We start from the raw sequence: 16,206 nt of genomic DNA on the forward strand, positions 1-16,206 counted from the left end.
CCGTGGCTATTTTTTTTTTTTTCTTCACTCTTTACCAGGCATCTGAAGGCTTCTGGTCTGATACCCAGGCAATAACTGTGGCTTTCCTCCTCACGTCCACCCCTGCATCCTAAATTAAGTTTGATATTTGCTGAAAATTTTGCAGAAATGACCTTACCATGCCTTTTATTTTGGTTTCACCGTCACTTGCCTTAAAATCCTGGAATTCAGCCATCTTCAAAAACAGAAATTTTAATTAAATTGTGAAGATTTTAAAGATGACGGCCAGAATGAAGTCAGAAAAAAAGAGGTTTGATATTACACAATGAAATTGATATGTCAAATGATGCTTTGGTTGGTTAATCAGGAAATGAGTGGGCATGTAGGTATAATATGATGTCTCAGACTTTACCAGGCTGTGGTCGCAAAATGTGGTTACATATTTACTCTTAAATACCACATTATGGTAGTTAAAACTCTTACCAATGAGTTGACTCATGTTAAGCCCTCCTAATAGCCGTTTTGAGACCCTCAGAGGCCTATAATCCAGTTTGCCATTTGGGAAGGGCTCCCAATTGACAGTGCCTGTTATTGGAATGCCAACATCTATGTCTAAGATGACATCTCTAAGGCATGCTGTCCTTGGCAAGCCAGAGAATCTCTGGATTCTCTGCTGAGGTGGAAAGTCTAATTCTTTTCTGCTGTCACACATTGGTATCAGGGCTAGCAGTTCACTAGCTAGCAGTTCACTAGCAGTTCATAGTTCACTCACTGTGAAGGCCTTTTCTTTCTTTCATTTCTTTCTTTCCTTGGTTGCTCTGTTTCCCTAGAGTTGACATCTGTCAGGAGATAGGCTAGAAGCCACTGTGCATCAGCTCTAAACCAGGCGACTATCAGGGAAATGGACTGACCTGGTCTCTGAGTCTCTGCAGTTAGGGGCATAGTGTACCTGGAACGTCAGGCTATTAGTGGACATCATGAACAGCGCTTCTTCAGCACCTCTGCCCCTGCAGAGAGAGGAGTCAGTCAGCTGGTGGTGGTGTAGTCCCGAAGTCACATCTGACTCTTGCCACCCCCATGGCCTGTGTCCCATCAAGCTCCTCTGTCCATGGGATTTCCCAGGGGAAAGGCAAAAACAAGAAATTAAGGAATAAAACCAGTAAGGACAGAAGACTTTGAATTGCCAGTTTGAAGCAAGGGCCTCTCAAACCAAAATGAAGCTTTTTTTTTTTTTTCCTGTGGAAGTGAAAGTGGCTCAGTCATGTCCGACTATTTGCGATCCCATGGACTGTAGCCTGCCAGGTTCCTCTGTCCATGGAGTTCTCCAGGCAAAAATTCTAGAGTGGGTAACCATTCCCTTCTCCAGGGAATCTTCCAAACCCAGGGATCAAAGCCATGTCTCCTGCATTGCAGGTGAATTCTTTACCTTCTGAGCCACTAGGGAAGCCCAAGAATACTGGAGTTTATAGCCTATCCCTTCTCTAGAGGATCTTCCTAACCCAGGAATTGAACTGGGATCTCCTGCATTGCAGGCGGATTCTTTACCAGCTGAGCTACCAGGGAAAGGGGATCTTAATTGATTTGAATCAGGGTGTTTTTATTTTTTTTTGTTTGTTTGTTTTGTTTTTCTTCTCTCCTGCTGATGAAGGGCGATTGCCTTGGAAGCTGCTGGTGAATCCTATTCTCACAGGGGTTGGATGTGCATATAGCTAATCTGGTAATTCCAATCTTGATGATCTTTTTCCTTGGGGTTGAAATTTCAGGATTTTGACACCCAGTAATAATTGAGGATCTATTAATAACAATGGGATGATTTGGAAAAGCATCATTTCCCCCTATGTTTTACAAGGTTGTCATAAATCATTCATAAAGTCTGCAATTAAGAAAAATACATACTTGCATTTCAGTGACATTTAATTTGAAAACATTTTTTTTGATCCGTTGAAAATTCCCATTTTATTTCATAGTTGCAATTGCATTCTCACTTCTGAACAGTATCCATGCCACCTATCAAATGTAATACATAAATAATTTCAACATCACACAAAATTTACAAAGCTCATAAAATGTTCTTTTTATATTTTTAAACAAAAAATTAAGTTGTAATTATGATAGAAATACTCTTTAGAAGGCATTTTAAACAAAGTTTATTAATATTGGTAGCAATAAACCATCCAATTATATACTCAGTACTGTTTGTATTCTGACTTCTGACAAGTGAGAATGGCTATCTTAGATGAGAAAGTAAACTATACTCTTTGGCTGACAAGATTGAAACTCATCTTGAAGACTTTGAAGAACAAACAAATCAATTGATTTTAATTATAATTATGAATTATCTTTTTCCTTGTATCAACACTTAAATTATTTCACTTTAAAACTTTCATAGAAGAGTTTCAGGAAAGGCCTGTATTTACAAATTTTACAGGAGGCAATAGACCATAATGATTTAGAACTTAGATTTATAGAGACCTCAGACCTGGCCTTGAAACCTGGCTCTACCCCTTACTAACTGTGACACAGGTCAATTTTTTCATATTTAATGAGTCTCAGTCTTCTTATTTGTAAATAACATTGACTTAAAGGAATTTTATAAGAAGTGAGGTTCTCTGTAAAGCACATACTAAGTACTTGTTAAATGGTAGCTATTATTTTATTATGACTATTCATCTCAAAATCAGGCCATCAAAATAGGACTGAAAATTATACTGTTAAAAGTAATGTAATATTCAAAATAAAATAGAGTAAAACCTTACTAATTTGGAAATTTGAATCATTGAGAGGAAAGTAATTTTGATTCCAAGAACAAACAAATACATATTTTAAAATATGTATTTATTTGGCTATGTTGGGTCTTAGTTGCAGCACGCAGAATCTTTGGTTGCAGTGCATGGACTCTCTAATTGTTGCATATGGGCTCAGTAGCTGTGGCGTGTGGGTTCTTTTGTTGAAGGACGTGGGCTCTCTAGTTTTGATGCAAGGGCTCCAGAGTGCTGGACACAGTAGTTGTGGTTTGGGCTTAGTTGCTCTGTGGCTTGTGGGATCTTAGTTCCCTGATCAGATATCAAATCCACATACCCTACATTGCAAGGTGGATTCTTAATCACTGGACCTCCAGGGAAATCCACAATAACAAGTATTTATTGCATCCTTACTATGTTCCAGGTGCTAAGCATCACAAATGTTGCTCTTGTCTTTCTTATTTTCAAATAATTTACTTCCACTAGCTCCTTCCTTTTAGCTTATGAAATACTGTTCAGATCTCTGCAATTGTTAGAAAAAAAGGAAAAGTAAACAGAACACCTATTTTTTGATCCTACTCACTTTAACTCAACATCAAGTTCTCCATGCAAGAATCCTGAGAGTTATCCTAAATCCCAAATTCTTTATTATCTCCCATATCCAGCTGATCAGGTCTAGAAATATCTTTTCAGCCCATCCTTTCTTCTCATCATGAAGGCACTGTATGCCATATTATTTATTACCTGGCCATGGAACAGTCTCCATTATATTGCTGCCAAAATGATCATTATAAATGCATATTGGATTCTCATTTTTCTTCTTAAAATCTTTCAGTTCTCTCATTGTAGGATAAGGTACAAACTGTTGAATATCGCTTATAGGACTTTACAGTTTGGGTCCTACCAAGAACTTCTTAATCTCTTCCACGCCTTCCCCTCACTGTCTTTGAATTCTATCTTCCAGTCTGTTGACCTCTTACCATATTCAGAAATCCTGTAAAGGAGATCTGATAAGTCAAAAGCAACCTCCTTCTTGGTAGTTCTGTTTTGCATAAGAAATCAGATCTGCTTCAATTTTGTACACATATTTGCATTACTAATTTAATCAGTTAGTAGGCCACATTATTCTTTATAATCAACATTAAAAAAATTGGAGCATGAAACTTGGGGGTCATACCCTCATCTAATGTGGCATAGTCAAATCTTCCAACAATGCAATGCCTTCCCCTAATAAATTCTGGTGATTTAAATTTTCTTCCTCTTCTTATGTAATTATTTTCTTTACCTATTTCTCCAAGAAGCTGTTATCATCACTGAGGGAAAAACTTATCTTAGTCATTGCTGAATCCTCTGGACCCAGTATATCACTCAACAAAGGTTTGCTGAATGAACTTAACAAATTTAGAAGTTTTTTTTAAAATTGTTTTGTAGATTTCTTGTAAAATTTTCACTTATCTCATCCCAATAACTAATTTACAAGAGAAAAAAATAACAAAAATGAGCCAATAATTGCAAAGTAAATCTTACAAGTCTAGAGTTAGAAGCTTTGTTCATACCTCACTGACAATGATGTAGTGAACATCTTTGAATGATGAAGATTAAAGAAATGATGGCATACACCATAAATTCTTGATGTTATCAAAGTAAATTCTCAGCAGATAGACAGACTGTTGTTTCACCAGTGTTCATGGTTGACAAATATCTTGTATGTTTGTTATACTACTGTGTTAATAACAGAATTTCATTTTTTCTTATGTGGATATTAGATATAAAGAGATAAAAGCGAAATTGGGAGACTTCCCATTTTAATTTGTTTTTCCTGAAAAAAAGTCACATCTTATTTTTAAGTAATTACATTTCAACTCTAAAATTTCAATTTACTAAGCTATTTCTCAGAATGCATGAAAATACAAGCAGGTTTGCTGATGAGCAATGAAATGTAATTAGCATATGAGTTCAAAAAATTTTTTTCTAATCAATCCCTGGACTAGATTTTGTGCTTTAATAGGTATATTTATCAGTCACATGTCAACTTTTAAAGTAATCTCAGATAAGTAACAAGCAGGACAATCCTAAAATAGTTTGTAATAATTTTTGGCTTGAATGCTAGTTGACTACTTTAAGAGAGATCAAAATAAAGATGGCTTAAACAAGATAGGAACTTTTTTTTTTTAAAGCAAAGTTAGGGATAAGGGTTGCAGGGTGTGTGATCAGCTCATGGACTTTCTTCTGATTGGTTGGTGGTAAGATAACTGCGTGATGTTTTGGGAATCATAATCATCAATCTTCTGGCTCCAACTGAGGCAGGAGGCAGATGTCCTCACCCCCCACCACCCCCATCACCAGGGTAAAGCTATCAAGATTCATTCTCTGTTAACTGAAACTCCAAGATGAGAATAGCAGAGCAATTAAGGGAGAAGGCTGGGCCCTGCCCAGAGCACATATCTCTCATTTTCAAAGTCAGGAGACCTCCCTGACCACACATGCACAGAAAGGCTTCTTGCAGGCCAAAGAGGTGAGCAATATCAAGGGATGCTCTACCCAGATGGCTTTTAAGTAAACTCCACCTTGGCTAAGAGATGTGTGTGCACACTTGAGTGGATCCTTTGATATACCAAATATGGACCCCGAATCAGGCAAATCAAAATGATTGGCCAAAGGAAACTCAGAAGAAATGCCCCATAAAAGTAATTCAGACTGCCACAAGGGCACCACTCAGTGATTCTCTCTCTCCTTGAGTCTGACCGTGAGTCTATGCACACACTCATTTTTTCCCTCTTAATAAATACTTTACTTGCTTCACTACTTTCTGTCTTTGTGGAAATTCTTTGCTGCAAAACCAAAGGGCCAGGGACCTTGTCACTGACCACTCTGTCTAGGCTAGGATCTAGTGCTTTTAGGGCCTTGACTCAGTCCAGTCTCTGTCTGGGAATCCAAGCCCTGCTCCAAGCCATTGCAAGCCAAGGCCACCCAAGATCACAATCAGTCTGGGATCTATACATGTGGTCAACAGTTTCTATCTGGTGGGGTCCTGGTTTCTGTAAAATGTCTATATACATTGAGAAGGAATTAGGAGTACTGACTCTGTTTTATCTATCATTCAACTAGTATTCAAGCTACTATTACTTTTCTTACTTGACTGCTCTTTGTTTGTTTCTACATCTTCTCAAATCTCTAATCATTAACAATTTGAGTCACCTTTGGAAAGTTGGGGAAGGCCTAGGAAACTAAGTTTTGTTTTTGTTTTGTTTGTTTGTTTGTTTTTTTTTTGGTGCAAACAAGACATGGGAGACACACAGAGGTCCATCACTTGCAGGGTCCCGCTCCATTTACTTGGTTGCCTGTTTTAAGTTAGTTCACGACCAATACATTTGAGTTCCAATGCTCAGAAAGGGAGAAAGAAGTGGCTTATGTGGCTTTCACATTACTTGAGATCATCCTATTGGCTGCAAAGGGGTGCTGAGGAATATAGAACCGTTATTTAACTGCAAGGGAACTAGGAAGTATAGTCTATACCTTGGCCACAAAATGTCCACTTAATACTAAAAGAAAGAAAGGGATAATGGATAGTAAAAGGCAATGAACAGTCTTTCTCACAGTTGTGCAGCCCCAAAGATAGAAAGGTTTTCCGTAGATAAAGAAATGCCTAGTCTGTACTTTCTTGGGGTAAATCAATGCTTAGAATTGAAGAAGTCGAAGAAGAATGCCAAAAAACCTGAAATTCTTTGCTGGCAGCAGTCAATCAGATGAGGTGGATATAAGCATTTTATCCACTGTAGCATATCTCAGTCTATTGTTCATACATAGTTCAATGATGCACAACGTGGAAAAAAATGAGAAGCAACAGTAGCAATGTTTGGATTGCTAAATTTGATTCTACATAGTGTGAATCCTTTTCTTCAGAATGTTCAAATGGCAACATCAATGCCAAGATGAATTCTTCAGCAACTACCTGCTTAAAAATCAGCAAAACAAACCTCCCTGGAAGTGTGCCTGGAAGAGAAATGACCAGAGTTGTTTTACATTACTCATTGTCCATTATAGTTACTTCCTAATGAAATTTCATGTCTGTCCTGATTTCATTGCAGTTGCTCCTGAGGAAGAGAAAACTCTCCTGGGAAAATAAAATTCTTTCAAGTTCTTTAACAGGTTTCTGTTGATCTAGCTACCCCCAACAGAAACCTGTTAGAGAACCTGAAAGAATTTTATTTTCCCAGGATAGCGACCCCCAACCGGAGAAGGCAATGGCACCCCACTCCAGTACTGTTGCCTGGAAAATCCCATGGATGGGGGAGCCTGGTGGGCTGCAGTCCATGGGGTCGCTAGAAGTCGGACACGACTGAGCAACTTCCCTTTCACTTTTCACTTTCATGCATTGGAGAAGGAAATGGCAACCCACTCCAGTGTTCTTGCCTGGAGAATCCCAGGGACGGGGAACCTGATGGGCTGCCGTCTGTGGGGTCGCACAGAGTCGGACATGACTGAAGTGACTTAGCAGTAGCAGCAGCTACCCCCAACTTCAGATCAACCAGATTTCCTTGCTTGTTTGTCCAAATTCTCTATCACATGGTGACTAAAGCATAGCTTCTGACATTTCACATAGATCATTAGAAACACCTTTAGGCAATGGATGACATCAGAACTATTTGCATCAGAAATCCTATTATTCACTGAGATTAATTAACAGTGTGGTATTTAGGGAATTAACATTACAATTCCTCTTGATGCTAGTTGCAGTTTGTGTCCCCTGCAGGGATGACACTGAATGAAATCTTGCAAGTCATTTCAAAATAAAATAACTATGAGAAATAAATGTGTGCTGAGCTAGTCCCAGAAAATACTTGAAAAAATTGCTTGCAAAGCTCCCTTGTTTAATATGTTAGATTTTGGTTAGCTTTGCTCTAATTATAAGTTTATAACCAGCCTGAAAGTGAGAAAAAGTTAGCAACTAGAGCTAAATACAAAAACATTCCCTGCCCACCGCCCTCCTTCCACCACCCAAAACTCTGTATGGTTTTGTTAAAGGATTGGTTCTTTGCACTCCTTGAAATGTAGTTGGTATCTTCAGTCATGTCTGGAGTGGGTAGCCTTTCCCTTCTCCAGGGGATCTTCCCAACCCAGGATCAAACCAAGGTCTCCCACATTGCAGGCAGATTCTTTATCAGCTGAGCCACAAGGGAAGCCCAAGAATCTGGAGTGGGTAGCCTATCCCTTCTCCAGTGGATCATCCTGACCCAGGAATCGAACCGAGGTCTCCTGCATTGCAGGCGGATTCTTTACCAACTGAGCTGTCAGGGAAGCAGCTAGTATCTTCAACTTGGTTATCTGTCTCAGTCTTGGTTTATGTCTGTGAAAATTAATAAATAGAAGCCTCATTTAAAAAGCACTCAGGAGGTCAGAAGGGGGAGTGCTCATGCCTTACCATTCCATACTGATTGCAGACCCAACAGGAAGAAAGTTCAGTTCAGTTCAGTTCAGCCTCTCAGTTGTGTCCGACTCTTTGCGACCCCATGAACTGCAGCATGCCAGGCCTCCCTGTCCATCACCAACTCCCGGAGTTCACCCAAATCCATGTCCATCTAGTCGGCGATGCCATCCAACCATCTCATCCTCTGTTGTCCCCTTCTCCTCCTGCCCTCAATCTTTCCCAGCATCAGGGTCTTTTCAAATGAGTCAGCTCTTCACATCAGGTGGCCAAAGTATTGGAGTTTCAGCTTCAGCATGAGTCCTCCCAATGAACATCCAGGACTGATCTCCTTTAGGATGGACTGGTTGGATCTCCTTGCAGTCCAAGGGACTCTCAAGAGTTTTCTCCAACACCACAGAGTTTTTTATAGGGGTGGGTAATTTCATAGACTAATGAGTAGGAGGAGTATGCCAGCTATTTTGAGGAAGAGGTGAGGATTTCCAGGAATTGGGCCACTGCCCACTTTTTGACATTTGTAGTCAACCTTGGAACTGTCATGGTGTCTGTGGGTGTGTCATTTAGCTTGTTGATGTATTATAATGAGCATATATTGAGGCCCTGCTGCTGCTGCTGCTAAGTTGCTTCAGTTGTGTCCGACTCTGTGCGACTCCAGAGACGGCAGCCCACCAGGCTCCCCAATCCCTGGGATTCTCCAGGCAAGAACACTAGAGTGGGTTGCCATTTCCTTCTCCAATGCATGAAAGTGAAAAGTGAAAGTGAAGTCGCTCAGTCGTGTCTGCCTCCTAGCGACCCCATGGATTGCAGCCCACCAGGCTCCTCCATCCATGGGATTCACCAGGCAAAAGTACTGGAGTGGGGTGCCATTGCCTTCTCTATATTGAGGCTCAAGGTCTAGTAAAAGTCGACTTCTTCCCCATCTTGGACCTATTTGGTTCTAATCAGTGTATGTCTATGTCTTTTGGCTCTGTCAGTCTTTTAAAGGTTGTGCCCTGCCCTCTTCCCTCCCGTTTCACAGGAAGATACTTTATCCATTTTTCAAGGTTGTTTGCTATACAAACTTCCTTGAAGAGACAGTCTGGAACAAAACCTGTCAGTGCTTCTGCTTGCAAGACTTGAAGAAACATGGGAGACCCACAGAGAATTTTCTCTCAACATATCTTAACAATACAGATTTGAGTTTCTAAGCACAGATGTTATTTTATGTATAACATTACCCATCTAATTGCTAAATCTTCACTTCCTAATCAGCTTCAGTGATAAAGAGAAATTATTCTAATCTCTTGACTGTGTTCTCATCTTATTTTACAAAATGGAGTGCATATAAAAAGCTTGTTAGATGAGATTATATCTGCTCTCATTTCTTATTATTTTATTTTGTATCTACTGTTTAAAATTTTTGCACAGATATTTAGAAAACATGGGTGCTATTTTTGAGTAATTTATGTAACCAAGAGGTAAAATAATAACCACCCCAGGCACTTATTAGCTATGGAATAGTTTGCCTTACTTGTAGAGTGGAGAAGGAATGTTAAAGATGCTTGTGATATTTTATGCCTGGGAGAAGCCTCCAGCAGTAACCATTGCTCCATGAATATTTTGATTCGATGACTGAAGTTGCCAGATGTCTTTGAATCCTTCATTTCCTCATCCATTTTCCACTTTATCATGTTTCTGCTTCTACTCCTTTCATTTCCTTAAAACCTATAAACTCCTGTTGATTCTAAATTCAAATAATCAAAGAACCCAGATGCTAAATTTGTGTGTGTGAGTTATAGCATACTTTTACAAAAACATGAAAATAGAAAGATAATAAGTAACAAAGTCCTGACAAGGCTTAGTTCAAAAGCATGACTTCCACAGCATGTTTCAAGGTCAGTGCAGTTTCAGTTTGTCTTCCTATTTCTAACAATAACACATCCAACAACTATAACAGTAACCGATATTAACTGAAGGCAAATTATTTGCAAGCTACATGCCAGATGCTTTGTTATTCCTAATCCTCAGAACAGTCCTTCAGTGTAGGTGTTATATCTAATTTATAGATCAGAAATTGAGGTTCAGAGGTTAAAGGTTACTAACCTTAGGTAACAACCCAAGACCTTTTAGGATCATGCAATTCTTTTGAATTATCAAAGACAGAGGTCATCATGTTTAAGGTGTCTTTTGAAAATTGATAAACCCAAACTTGCTATGCCTTACTGTTTCTGTTCCAAAATGTTCCGTTCCTTTTCACATCCATTTTAAAGGCAAACATCATGCATTTACAGCAGCTAAAATCTGAATTTAAATATGTATATATGTATCTCTTTTTCTCACTATGTATAGGTATACATACATACATAACATTTCATCACCAGTTAATGACATGGATGTTTTTCTCTTTGGAAGCCTTCTTTGACATATCTTGTTCCTTATTTTCTTACCCCTCTGTGATCACTTAAAGCTATATTTAATTGAATATATTTATGTAAGTGAATATATATATTTATATATTAAATATATGTATATATTTTTAATAGAAGTAAAATATTTTATAATTAAAATGATAATATAATATATACAAAATAATAATATAATTAAATATATTAAATATATTTCAGTTCAGTTCAGTTCACTCAGTCGTGTCTGACTCTTTGCGACCCCATGAATTGCAGCATGCCAGGCCTCCCTGTCCACCAACAACTCCTGGAGTTCACCCAAACTCATGTGCATCAAGTCGGTTATGCCATCCAGCCATCTCATCCTCTGTCATCCCCTTCTCCTCTTGCCCCCAATCCCTCCCAGCATCAGAGTCTTTTCCAATGAGTCAACTCTTCGCATGAGGTGGCCAAAGTATTGGATTTTCAGCTTTAGCATCAGTCCTTCCAAAGAAATCCCAGGGCTGATCTCCTTTAGAATGGACTGGTTGGATCTCCTTGCAGTCCAAGGGACTCTCAAGAGTCTTCTCCAGCATGACAGTTCAAAAGCATCAATTCTTCGGTGTTCAGCTTTCTTCACAGCCCAACTCTCACATCCATACATGACCATGGGAAAAACCATAGCCTTGACTAGATGGACCTTTGTTGGCAAAGTAATGTCTCTGCTTTTGAATATGCTATCTAGGTTGGTCATAACTTTCCTTCCAAGGAGTAAGCGTCTTTTAATTTCATGGCTGCAATCACCATCTGCAGTGATTTTGGAGCCCCCCAAAATAAAGTCTGTCACTGTTTCCACTGTTTCCACATCTATTTCCCATGGAGTGATGGGACCGGCTGCCATGATCTTTGTTTTCTGAATGTTGAGCTTTAAGCCAATTTTTTCACTCTCCACTTTCACTTTCATCAAGAGGCTTTTTAGTTCCTCTTCACTTTCTACCATAAGGATGGTGTCATCTGCATATCTAAGGTTATTGATATTTCTCCCAGCAATCTTGATTCCAGCTTGTGCTTCTTCCAGCCCAGCGTTTCTCATGATGTACTCTGTATAAAAGTTAAATAAGCAGGATGACAATATACAGCCTTGACGTACTCCTTTTCCTGTTTGGAACCAGTCTGTTGTTCCATGTCCAGTTCTAACTGTTGCTTCCTGACCTGCATATAGGTTTCTCAAGAGGCAGGTCAGGTGGTCTGGTATTCCCATCTCTTTCAGAATTTTCCACAGTTGATTGTGATCCACACAGTCAAAGGCTTTGGCATAGTCAATAAAGCAGAAATAGATGTTTTTCTGGAACTCTCTTGCTTTTTCCATGATCCAGCGGATGTTGGCAATTTGATCTCTGGTTCCTCTGCCTTTTCTAAAACCAGCTTGAACATCTGGAAGTTCACGGTTCATGTATTGCTGAAACCTGGCTTGGAGAATTTTGAGCATTACTTTACTATTTACACATATTAAATACATATTTATATATTTATAAGTGAATATATTTATATTCCCTCAACTATAGCATTTAACACATTGTCCTGTAATCAGAGTTTTAGGTGATTACTGGGCCTCTATAAGGCCCTGGAGAATAGGAACCATTTCCTATTTATCTTTCTATCTGTGGGGTCTAGTCTAGTGATTGGAATTTCATTAATGATAAACTTGTTTTTAAATGAAAGAAAAAGTGACTGTTTTATACTATACACATTACAGGCACTGCTGGGGCCTTAATTTTTAATTTATAAAAAGGGCTGTTATACTTCACCAGTTTTATTTTAATAGTTTTAAAGAGTCACTGTGAATATTAAAATAACCAACATATTCTATGGAATTTGCTGATTAGCCTAGAATATGAACCATACTGCTTTTCTCTGTGACCTATTTCTTTCTAGCCATTGTATTATACTAAAGAGTGTAAAACCATAAGTCTGGAGGAAATTTGAGTGGTTATATAATATAATGCCTTATCATTAGGCAGCTTGTAACCTAAGCCAGATTAGACACCATTCTCTTCTCAAACACTGCCTGAAAAGACAATTCTACCGCTTTACTTGGCACCACATCCTGAGATTTTGTGTCACTGAGAAAATGTTTCTGAATACGGAATCTGGATCTTCTAATTTGGAATTTAAGCATTATGTGTGCTAAGTCACTTCAGTTGTGTCTGACTCTTTGTGACCCTATGGACTGTGGCCCACCATGCTCTGTGGGATTCTCCAGGCAAGAATAGTGGAGTGGGTTGCCACACTCTCCTCCAGGGGATCTTCCCAACCCAGGGATCAAACCTGCATCTCTTATGTTTCCTGCATTGGAAGGCAGGTTCTTTACCGCGAGTGCCACCTGGGAAGCCCTTAAACACTAGAGGTTAAGCACTGCAGGTTAGGTCAAATGTTCTACAGAAGTGTAGAAACTCTGTAGAGACTTTTTATTAATTAAGAAAGGCTGGTTCATGCTCATTCAGCAAAAGCAACCCATAGTTTCAGTGGCTTAAAAGCACAAAGGTTTATTTCTTACTCATAGTATGTATGCAGAATGGGGCAGCACTAGGGGCTTTGCCCTGCTTTGTCTGGGACCCAGGTTGAGCAGCTGTTATTATCAGGAGCAGTGCCATGGCAGAGGGTAAAGAAAGGTAATGGCAAATCATTCACTAGCTCTTAAAACTCCCCAATACAATTAACACATGTCACTTTTCATGTTTTATTGGCCAAAGCAAGTCGTATGGCAACCTCTAATTTCACATAGGCAGAAAAGCGCAATCAAAAGGCACATTCCTGGAATGAGAGAAAGTCAGAATATTTGTGAGCAGTTCCCATGACTACCACAGCTTCTCAACAATATTTTCTCCAGGCCAGCATGAAATGAATTCTAGAACAAAATATTTTTGGCTGCCCTGGTACAATAACTAGTTTTAAGAAAAAGTATTTTTATAGCATATTTGATTTTTTTGGTCTTGTTTGGACATTCAAATTCTGTTTGAACTGATTTTGAGTATCAAGTTTCAAATGAGATATTGTTGTGTGTTATATAGCAAACTGTATATTAGAATCCATATAAAATTTTAAGCCCCATTCGTAGAAAAGCTGGTATTAGCTTATTGACTGACGATTTTTCTTCTGGGTAGACACTTGATGATTATTTTTTTTTAAATCTATAAATCTTTTTAGTTGTTTCCAATTTGAAATGGTATATATCATTATTACCTTATATTCATTTTTGAAATCTCACCAAAACATGTATTTAAAAAATTCACTCCAAATGTTAAAACAAATTTCTTGTTACAAAGACATTACTTTGCATACAGATTTCTCAGGAGGCAGGTCAGGTAGTCTGGTATCCCCATCTCTTTCAGAATTTCCCACAGTTTGTTGTGATTCACACAGTCAAAGTCTTTAGCATAGTCAATAAAGCAGAAGTAGATGCTTTTCTGGAACTCTCTTGCTTTTTCGATGATCCAATGGATGTTGGCAATTTGATCTCTGGTTCCTCTGCCTTATCTAAACCCGGCTTGAACATCTGAAAGTTCACGGTTCATGTTCTGTTGAAGCCTAGCTTGGAGAATTTTGAGCATTACTTTACTAACCATGTGCTGCTGCTGCTAAGTTGCTTCAGTCATGTCCGACTCTGTGCGACCCCATAGACGGCAGCCCACTAGGCTCCTCTGTCCCTGGGATTCTCCAGGCAAGAACACTGGAGTGGGTTTGCTAGCAAGTGAGAAGGGTGCAATTGTGTGGTAGTTCGAGTATTTTTTGGCATTGCCTTTCTTTGGGATTGGAATGAAAACTGATCATTTCCAGTCCTGCGGCCACTGCTGAGTTTTCCAAATTTGCTGACATATTGAGTGCAGCACTTTCATAGCATCATCTTTTAGGATTTGAAATAGCTCAACTGAAATTCCATCACCTCCACTAGCTTTGCTCACAGTGATGCTTCCTAAGGCCCACCTAACTTTGCATTCCAGAATGTCTGGCTCTAGGTGAGTGATCACATCATCACGATTATCTGAGTCATGAAGATCTTTTTTATATAGTTTTCTGTGTATTCTTGCCACCTCTTTTTATTATCTTCTGCTTCTGTTAGGTCCATAACATTTCTGTTCTTTATTGTGCCCATCTTTGCATGAAATGTTCCCCTGGTATCTCTAATTTTCTTGAAGAGATCTCTAGTCTTTTCCATTTTAGTATTTTCCTCTGTTTCTTTACATTGATCCCTGAGGAAGGCTTTCTCGTCTCTCCTTGCTATTCTTTGGAACTCTGCATTCAAATGGGCATATCTTTCATTTTCTCCTTTGCCTTTAGCTTCTCTTCTTTTCTCAGCTATTTGTAAGGCCTCCTCTGCTGCTGCTGCTAAGTTGCTTCAGTTGTGTCTGACTCTGTGCGACCCCATAGACGGCAGCCCATCAGGCTCCTCCGTCCCTGGGATTCTCCAAGCAAGAACACTGGAGTGGGTTGCCATTTCCTTCTCCAATGCATGGAAGTGAAAAGTGAAAGTGAAGTCGCTTAGTCATGTCCGACTCTTAGCGACCCCATGGACTGCAGCCTACAAGGCTCCTCCGTCCATGGGATTTTCCAGGCAAGGGTACTGGAGTGGGGTGCCATTGCCTTCTCTGAACGCCTCCTCAGACAACCATTTTACCTTTTTGCATTTCTTTTTCTTGGGGATGGTCTTGATCACTGTCTTCCTGTTCAGTGTCATGAATCTCCATCCATAGTTCTTCAGGCACTCTGTCTATCAGATCTAATCCCTTGAATCTATTTGTCACTTCCACTGTATAATCATAAGGGATTTGATTTAGGTCATACCTTAATAGCCTAGTGGTTTTCCCTTCTTTTTTCAATTTAAGTAGCCTGTGTCAGTAGCCTCAATTTTGTAACTTAAATTTTTGTTTCTGACACTTTCCTAAATATGGGGAAGAGAAACAGAGAAATGGAATATAATTTACATTTTAAAAAGAAGAGGAGGTATAACCAAGTTTATCTCATTCAGATTCCTAGTTGGGTGCCTCTATAATGGTTCTTAGACAATACATGGATATTTGCTAGGAGTGAAACTTTACTTAATAAGACCATAGGTAGAAAAAGAGTTGTGCTCATGTTTAGGAAAGTGATATCAACAAACAAAAAGATATACCAAAAAATGTAATTTTATATCCATAAAAAGAAAAGTCAACTTCAGTTGTAGAACTTTCATAAAGCAAGTCCTTAAAATATCCCATTACTCATAATCACACAACTGCTAAGTATACTGTGCATATATGTACATAAAGTTGTTGAAAATTTAAGCATATAGGCTTGAGGCTTTCTGCTCCATTCAGATAGTATGAATTTAGGCTATAAACCCGCATGAAGGCCAGCTGTGTTTACAAATAAATTTGAGATAAGCAGTTTTCTTTGCAAGTCTCAGTGGAGATTAGGGATCATTACTAATTTATTCTTAGTTTGGGAGTGTTGTTCTTTAGAGTCCCATGTTTATTTGCAGAGAGTTTCTGTTCTTTTTTTTTTACATTTATTTATTTTTTAATTGAAGTATAATTGCTTTACAGAATTTTGTTATTTTCTGTCAAGCATCAACAAGAATCAGCCATAGGTAAACCCATGTCTCCTCCCTCCCAAACGTCCATCCCAGCTCCCTCCCCATCCCACCCTCCTAGCTTGTTACAGA

At 38.9% G+C, this 16,206-nt stretch overlaps 2 long non-coding RNA genes across 3 annotated transcripts in view; one reads left to right on the forward strand and one right to left on the reverse strand.

Moving 5' to 3' along the window:
- Positions 1-16,206, forward strand: part of LOC147349178 (uncharacterized) — a 137,770-nt gene that overhangs the window by 44,046 nt on the left and 77,518 nt on the right. The gene's annotated exons all lie outside the window — the stretch shown is intronic.
- Positions 888-8,520, reverse strand: LOC147349181 (uncharacterized). The gene is made up of 3 exons (XR_015149497.1): positions 8,143-8,520; positions 1,876-1,986; positions 888-986 (listed from the first exon to the last, which is right to left on the reverse strand). It is a non-coding gene; the product is annotated as an uncharacterized LOC147349181 (long non-coding RNA).

Source organism: Bos grunniens, chromosome 21, assembly GCF_055505025.1.
Source record: "Bos grunniens cultivar Pamir isolate PY7600 chromosome 21, Bosgru_T2T1.0, whole genome shotgun sequence".
Classification (NCBI taxonomy): Eukaryota; Metazoa; Chordata; class Mammalia; order Artiodactyla; family Bovidae; genus Bos; species Bos grunniens.